Here is a 9,167-nt window from a genome sequence, read left to right as displayed (position 1 = left end):
TCTTTACTCAGACTTATAAAGCTGGGCAATGCCAAGCACAGAATGACCCCCGGTTAGTCTGGATTCCCTGAACTGTGTAACACACTCTAAGGCAGGACTTGTCAACGCTTTTTATGCCAGTGAGCCTTACCATTAACTAGGGGTTCATGGACCCCACTTTGGGAACTCCTTCTCTAAGGCGATCCCTGTCCAGAGTATTTTTTAGGAGGAAGGAAAGTAAGAGGAACAGAGGCTATTGCTCACCCGGAGACGTGGAGGATTGTCTGCCTGCAGGAACAACTTGAAGATCATTGCCACTCTGGCCCGAAGCAATCCCTCATAAATGTCATCATGCATCCCCATTCGGGCCATAATGATTGCTGCTTCTGATCGCCTTATATAACTGGAACAGCACAGAAATTATCAGCAGGCATACCCAAGAACTTAAAATCGCAATCACTCAAGGTCCTAATATACTCTCATTCCTGAGACTGCTGGGGAAACTACGTATATAGTTGGAACATTGTACTTAAAGTTTGGTTTACCAACTTTTGGAGTGGTTAATGACACTGTTTTGGGGGAGGATTAATTTTCTATTTCTACCGTCCTAAACTGGACTGAATCTGAACCTTTTGGATGGATTTTTTTTCTCTCATCTACCATTGCATACATGTCTTGGCAATGTTGTATTTTGGTATGCAAAAGATTTTGCCCAACCACATGCAGTTTGTTCCACTCCCGGTCTCTATCTGCCTACCAGCTTCTGATGGGAACGTGACAGTGTTATTCTTTTCTATCTTCTCTTTGTTTTGGTTTTTATGACCAAAACACATTTTATGTGGTGAATATTTTGGGGGTGTGGTTTGCTTTAAAATAACTTTAATAAAACAACAAAGAAACAAAATTTGTATTAATATCTTGTCCTTGATGTCTTAGGATGCACCGTTCCCCAGGAACTCTCATCATTCATACGAGGCCTAAGCAGACATTGTATGCTTCCTTCTTGGAGCTACCCAGTCAGGTGTGTAATCTCAGCAGAGAAGCCTCTCTGATGGCTCACTTACACTACCTGGATCTGCGAGTGGCCAAGCCCAGGAGCAGACCAAGTAGTACGGCCCTCTGCCTGAAGATGAGAGATGTGGGGTTGGATTTGGGAAGCACCCTGCTTAAATACTGAAATAGGCTGCAATCTCAAGCACTTCATATCAGCTGTCTATATACTGAAGTGAATTATAGAGTTATCTGTGAGTCCTTGAACTAGCTTACATCCCAGCCTCCTGAAATTCATTCACAACCCACACAACTCTCACTACCAATACTCACAGGCATGCACCCTCACTATAATTCACATCCTCTGTTGCTATAACTGCTCATGCACGTTCTGACTACAGTCACTTATATGCATTCTCATCAGCCCACATTTACTGTAACCATTCAGAGGAATGCTCACTCTCGTTGTCTCGGATATTTCACTTGTGATCACAAGTCTCTGTTGGACAGTGACAATGTAAGTTGCCAAAGGACTGTTGCCGTCGTCTGGTGGAGGGACAGTGTACAGAGATGTGTGGGCTCAGTTGTAGTGAGAACTAGGACTCAAACCTCAGACCAGATGAGCGATGCAAAAGCATGGTGAGCTCAGCTGGGGCCTGGCCTCTTCAGTCGGTGCCGCCCTCCCGTGTTTGTGTGGTGGAATAACAGGCTGAATTGAGTATGTCTCTGTATACTGCCGAAAGGTTGCACCATCAATTGCTGGACATTGTCGCTCAGGGTCTTAGACTATATATTTGTGTTTTTTTTAATATGCTTCCTTGTTCAATATTTTGAACTGTGTAACTCTTGTAATGCTCAGTTATATTGGCTCGTATATGTCTAAGGGAAATCCCACCCAGCACCTGCCTGAAGGCTTCCCACTGAGTCGGTTGCGGTCCACTGCCGCACGAATCAATCCCAAACATCAATCATCAGCCAGCACACACAGTACACTTTACCAAGTACACTTTATAGATATTACTAAGTCTATGAAATTAATATAAATTCGATACAGAAAAGGAAGTAATGGAAAAAAAAGGCGCCAGACTTATCAAAGTCCAAGTTCTTCGTGCACAACCGTTGGAGCTCAATAACTTCCTGACGACCACCTGGATCCTGTCGACTCACGGCTCGGGACCACCCGGAGTAATCAACCGGAGCCTTTCCGCACGTCCGCCGTCCTCCCCGTCTCTCCTCCAACTCCCCGTCTCTCCTCTGACTCCCCACCAAAACCCTGTCCGCCGTCCTCCCTATCTCTCCTCCGACTCCCCGTCTCTCCTCTGACTCCCCGTCTCTCCTCCGACTCCCCATCTCTCCACCGTCCTCCCCGTCTCTCCTCCGACTCCCCGCCAAAACCCCGTCCGCCGTCCTCCCCGTCTCTCCTCCGACTCCCCGTCTCTCCTCTGACTCCACGCCAAAAACCCCGTTCCCAGTCATATGAGTCAGCATTATCACCCGAAGAAACGATAACATGAACACCCATTGGCTAATAGCACCCTGCTGTCTGTATTAACCCAAGCAAATGTCGAGTTAGAGACTTTCTCAGCATTGAACATAACAAAGAAGCCATTTTAAATTTAACATACAAAAAAAAAGACCCCGTACACTCTTTTTTAGTATTTGCTTGATATTTTGAATGTTTTACACCTTGACCCCAGAAGAAAGCTGTCTAGTTCAGTGTGGTTTAAGTGACAATTAAACTTGATTTGATTTGATTGATTTGATTCATTACAACCACTCACACAAATATACAGTGAGTGTGCTATCACACACACGTACACTCTCACTACAACCATTCACACGTGTGCACATTCCCACTATAACCACTCACAAGTACACACATTCCCATTACTACCACCTGTACCCTCTCCCCCAACATAGATGCTTTTTGTACAACCACTCACAGGTAACAATGCTCTCATTATAACTACACACTGAAATTTTAATCTCACACACACACACCACCACTGTCACTACAACCCACTCATATAAGTGCACACTCTAACTACAATCACTCAGGTCTCACCACAGTCACTCACAGGCGCACCCTATCACTGCAAAAGTTCACCCAGGGACTCACCACAATCACGTGGACGCACACATTAGAGCCAGAAAGGTGCATTCATACACAACGCAACAAAATGCATACTCATACTAGAGCCACACAGACACATGCGGTGTAGTCATTTGGATACCACAGTGTAACCAGGTCCCCAATGTTATAGCAGGGTTCTGTCCTTCTGGACTGCTTGTAATCTGGACAGTTTGCAAAACAGAAATGCAGTCGCAAGTCGAGTTCCCACCTGGCAATGATTCATTCAGCCCCCCGCAGCTGGAAAATCCCTACCAGTTTCCCAAATGATATCGGCATTTATGGGCTGTACATGAGCCGGTGTTTAACCTGGGGGGGGGGGCGCGCCATACCTATGTGTAACACCACACTCACATGCAAGTGCAGAGAGGGTCGGCGTCAGACCTACCGAAGCTAGGAATGCGAATATAAAAAGCCAGTCTTTTTTCGGCAGCTCAGGCAAGAAGCGTGTATCTGTGTCAGAGCCCTACAGAAGTTGGGAGAGAGGATAAAAGGAGTCTATTCCCACAAGGCTGGTCTTTCTGGACTGTGCAGGTGAGGAAAATGTTAGCGTCAGAGGCTTAACCTCAGCTGCAAATTAAAGGAGGCTGGGCGCAAGCGGAGCAGCTATTGTTTGGAGCGGCCGTTGTTGGAATGTGCCAGTGATAAAGTGGGGAGGCTTTGGCTTAAAAGGCTTCGGTGTGAACAGTCATAGGCACAGTTAAGAAGAGGTAAGCCTTTTTTCTTTTTTATATGACGTAATCAGGATGAAATGCTCCTCCTGTCAGATCTGGGAGTTCGGGTTACCTGACGGTTTCCTTGAGAGCATTGCACCCAACTTCCAGCTCCTGACTGACTGGGTCAAGGTTTTGGAGCTGAAGTTGGATGTACTCAGGATCATTTGGGAGGCCTAAGATATTATAGGTGAGACTTCTGAAGAAGTGATCACACCCAGAGTACAGGTTTCGGACTACCAGAGAAGGTAAGGGGATTAAGAAGTCAGTGCTGGGTTCCCCTTTGGCCATTCCCCTCAGCAACAAGTATACCATACCTCTTTTGAATACTGCTGCCGGGATGACCCATCGGGGTACAACAGCAGCAACCAGTCTGGTGGCACTGCGGCCCGCTCTGGGGCTTGATAGGAAGGGGCAAAGTCAGGCAGTTATAGAGGACTCAATAGTTAGGGGAACAGATAGGAGATCCTGTGGCTACAAAAGAGACACCAGGACGGCGTGTTGCCTTTCAGGTGCCAGGGCTCATGATATACTGGAGCGGCTGCGGGACCAGTGGCCAATCTGGACAGCGGAAGGTTTGAGAGGAGGGGACCTCAATCAGGTCTGATTCAGGGAGAATCAGTGGAGTGCCTCAGGGATCTGTTCTGGGACCCTTACTCTTCGTGATTTTTATAATTGACCTGGATGAGGAAGTGGAGGGATGGGTTAGTAAGTTTGCTGATGACACAAAGGTTGGGGGTGTTGTGGATAGTGTGGAGGTCTGTCAGAGGTTACTGCAGGACATTGATAGGATGCAAAACTGGGCTGAGAAGTGGCAGATGGAGTTCAACCTAGATAAGTGTGAAGTGGTTCATTTTGGTAGGTCAAATATAATGGCAGAATATAGTATTAATGGTAAGACTCTTGGCAGTGTGGAGGATCAGAGGGATCTTGGGGTCCGAGTCCATAGGATGCTCAAAGCAGCTGCGCAGGTTGACTCTGTGGTTAAGAAGGCATAGGTGTATTGGGCTTTATCAATCGTGGAACTGAATTTAGGAGCCAAGAGGTAATGTTGCAGCTATCCAGGACCCTGGTCAGACCCCACTTGGAGTACTGTGCTCACTTCTCCGTGGATTGTCACCTTGTTGTGGTGGAGAAGCTTGTGTGGTCCTGAGATCCAGAGAGCGATGCCGTCTGGACCTATGCTCCTGGTCGGGTCACCCATGGCAGTAAGATCGAGGGTGAGGTCCCTGACAAAGAACAATCCATCCAAGACCTCAACGGTGGAACAGGCGGACGAAGTTACTTCGAACTCAACGGCTGTGAAGGCGGATGAAGGCTGCAACAAATCCATCAGCTCCAGTCGTCGTGGTTTCCATGCCATTGGAATCAGTTGGTTGATTTGTGAAGTATCGTGTGCTTCTTGGAGTGCAACATCAAGTTCACATCAAACAAATACACGCACAGGCATCTTCACTCTGTGGGCCACTTCTTCAGAACAAAGACCATCATCCTCGACCTCGAGGGATAACATGACGACGACTGTGCTTATTTCTAGTCGCCTCACTACAGGAAGGATGTGGAAGCCATAGAATGGGTGTGGAGAAGAGTTACAAGAATGTTGCCTGGATTGGGGAGCATGCCTTATGAATGAACAGGTTGAATGAACTCGGCCTTTTCTCCTTGGAGCGACGGAGGATGAGAGGTGACCTGATAGAGGTGTATAAGATGATGAGAGGCATTGATTGTGTGGATAGTCAAAGGCTTTTTCCCAGGTCTGATATGGTTGCCACAAGAGGACACAGGTTTAAGGTGCTGGGAAGTAGGTACAGAGGAGGTGTCAGGGGTAAGTTTTTTAATCAGAGAGTAGTGAGTGCGTGGAATGGGCTGCCAGCAATGGTGGAGGAGGCAGATACGATAGGGTCTTTTAAGAGACTTTTGGATAGGTACATGGAGCTTAGAAAAATAGAGGGCTATGGGTAAGCCTAGTAATTTCTAAGGTAGGGACATGTTTGGCACAACTTTGTGGGCCAAAGGGCCTGTATTGTGCTGTAGGTTTTCTATGTTTCTATGTTTCTAAGACCAGAGGACACAGCCTCAAGATAGAGGGGCAGGAACTAAGGCAGAGGTTGACAGATTCTTGATTGGTCGGGGCATGAAGGGATACGGGGAGAAGGCAGGAGATTGTTGCTGAAAGGAAAATTGGATCAGCCATGATGAAATGGCGGAGCAGATTTGATAAGCCAAATGGCTGAATTCTGCTCCTATATCTTATGGGAGGGGGAACAGCCAGAAGTCATGTTGCATATTGGCACCAATGACATAGGCAGAAAAGGAGAAGAGGTCCTTGACAGTGATATATAGAGTTAAGAAAGAGGCTGAAGAGAAAGACTTCCAAGGTTGTAATCTCTGGATTACTCTCTGTGCCACAGGCTAGTGCAGGTAGGAATGGGGTGATAGCATGGATGAATGAGTGGTTATGGAGACGGTGTAGGGCAGGATTTCAAGTTCTTGGATCATTGGAACATCTTCTGGGGAAAGGGTGTACAAGAAGGACGGGTAGCACCTGAACTTGAGTGAAACCTATACCTGGCCAGAAGGTTTGCTGATGCTACTCGGGAGAGTTTAAACTACTTTAGCAGAGGGCTGGGAACCAGAACCCCAGGTCAGTAAGGGAAGGATTGGACCAGAAGGTAGATGTCAGGAAAAATACTGAAAGGCAAAATTGAATTAACAGGTATGATGGGTCGGACAGTTTGAAATGTGTATGTTTTGCTGCTGGGAGTATTATGGGTAAGGGTGATGAACTTAGAGCATGAATTAGTACATGGAACTACAATGTTGTACCCATTAATGAAACTTGGCTGAGAAAGGGGCAGGAATGGGTGATTATTATACCAGGTCTTTGAAGTTTTAGAGAAGATAGAGGAGGTAAAAGGGGGTGGGGGGAGATGTACTATTAATCAAGGACGATATCACAGCTGCACTCAAGGGAGACATAATGTAGAGGCCAAACTCTGAGTCCATTGGTTTGAACTCAGGAATAGGAAGGGTGCAATCACACTGATGGGATTGTACTACAGACCCCTAATAGCCACTGGAATATTGAGGAACAGATAGATTAAGGATATGTGTAAAATCATAGGGTTGTTATCATGGGGGGATTTCAACTTCCCTAATATGAACTGGGACCTTTTTATTGCAAGTGGTTTAGATGGGGCAGAATTTGTTAAGTGTATCCAGGAAGGTTCCTTAAATCAATATGTGGACAGTCCAATAAGAGGTACTGGACCTAGTGTTGAGTAATGAGCCTGGCCAGGTGACTGACTTTTCTGTGGGCTAACAGTTAGGGAACAGTGACAACGTTCAGGACAGCTATAGATAGGTACGGTCATTATAGGAGACTCTTAAATTGTAGTTGGGCAAAATACGAGGGCATTAGGCTGGAACTAAGGAGTGCTAATTGGGAACACCTCTCCTTTGGCAAGTCCACATCAGTCACGTGGAGGGTGTTTAAAGATCAATTGCACCGAACACAGGAGGGGTATGTTCCTGTTAGAAGGAAGGACGGAGTGGAAGGAAAAGAGAACCTTGGGTGTCCAGAGGGGTGATGAATTTAGTCAAGAAGAAAAAGGAAAAGTACGCAAAGCTTTGGAAGTTAGGATCAAATGAAACACATGAGGACCATAGAGAAGCCAGAAAAGAACTAAAGAAGGGAATTGGGAAAGCCAGGAGGGGCCATGAGAAGTCCTTGGCAAGTAGGATTAAGGTGTTAACTAAGGCATTCTATACACACATCAAGAGCAAGAGGATAACTGGGGAGAGGGTGGGACCACTCAAGGATAAAGAAGGGAACATTTACTTGAATGTAGAGAATTTGAGTGATTACTTAATGAGTACTTTGCTTCAGTATTTATTGAGGAAAAGGATATGGAGGACCAGGAAAACATTAGAACATTTAGAGGTCAAGGAGTGACCTTGGAAGTGTTGGGTCTCCTAATGAGTATTAAGGTGGATGAGTCCCCAGGGCCTGATGGGATTTACCCCAGGTTATTGGAGGAGGCAAGAAAAAAGATTGTTGGGGCCTTGACTGGTAACTTTGTGTCTTCTCTAGACTAGGTGAGGTCTTGGAGGACTGGCGTGTGGCTAATATTGTACTTCTATTTTAAAAGGGAACAATAGACTGGTGAGTCTCACTTCAGTTGTAGGGAGATAGTTAGAGAAATTTTTTAGGAAAAGGATGTATGAGCATTTGAAAACCTTGGTCTGATTATGGAGAGCCAACATGGCTTTGTGCGGGACAAGTCGTGTCTTACCAACTTGATTGAACTTTTTAACAAGGTGATGAGAGGGATTGAAGAGAGTAGGGTAGTGGATGTTGTCTATGTGGATTTAGGTAAGGCATTTGACTAAGATCTTCACAAGAGGCAAATCCAGAAGATTAAGATGCATGGGATCCACAGCAAGTTGACTGTTTGGGTTCAGAACTGGCTTGTGCATATAAACAGAGTGTGGAGGTTGAGGAGACTTATTCAAGCTGGAGGTCTGTCATTAGTGGTATTCCGTGGGGATCTGTGCTGGGACCTCAGCTATTTGTGATGTATGTAAGTGACCTGGATGAAAATATAGATGGGTGGGTTAGTATATTTGTGGATGATATCAAGATTGGTGGAGTTGTGGATAGTGTAGAAGACTGGTAAAGAATACAGCACGATATTGACCAGCTGCAGACATGGGCTGAGAAATGGCAGATGGAGATTAACCCAGATAAATGTGAGGTGTTGCACCTTGGTGGGGCAAATGCAAGGAGGCAATATACTGTTAGGGGCAAGACCTTTATCAGTGTTGCTGAGCAGAGAGATTTGGGGTTCAAGTTCATAGCTGCTTGAAAGTGGCTACATAAATCAATAAGGTGGTTACAAAGGCTTAAGGAATGCTTGCTTTTATTAGTCGAGGCAAGAAGTTCAAAAGTCAGGAAGTCAACTTTATAAAACTCTGGTTCGGCCACATCTGGAGTATTGCATACAGTTCTAGTCATCCCACTATAGGAAAGATATTGAGGCTTTGGAGAGGGTGCAGAAGAGGTTTACCAGGATGCTGCCTGGTTTAAAGGTCATGTGCTGTCATGAGAGGCTGGATAAACTTGGGATGTTTTCTCTGGAGTGCCGAAGGATGAGGGGAGATCTGTTAGAGGTTTACAAGCTTATGAGGTGCATAGACAGAGTAGACAGCGAGTATCTTTTTCCCGGGGTAGAAATGTCTGACACCAGAGGACACACATTGACGGGGTGGGGCAGGGGTAGGTTCAAAGGGAAAGTGAGGGGTAAACTTTTTTACACAGAAAGTCGTGGATTTCTGGCATGCACTGCTTGGTA

This window comes from Mobula birostris, chromosome 12, assembly GCF_030028105.1.
Source record: "Mobula birostris isolate sMobBir1 chromosome 12, sMobBir1.hap1, whole genome shotgun sequence".
In the NCBI taxonomy this organism is placed as follows: domain Eukaryota; kingdom Metazoa; phylum Chordata; class Chondrichthyes; order Myliobatiformes; family Myliobatidae; genus Mobula; species Mobula birostris.
This window is presented reverse-complemented; position numbering follows the sequence as displayed.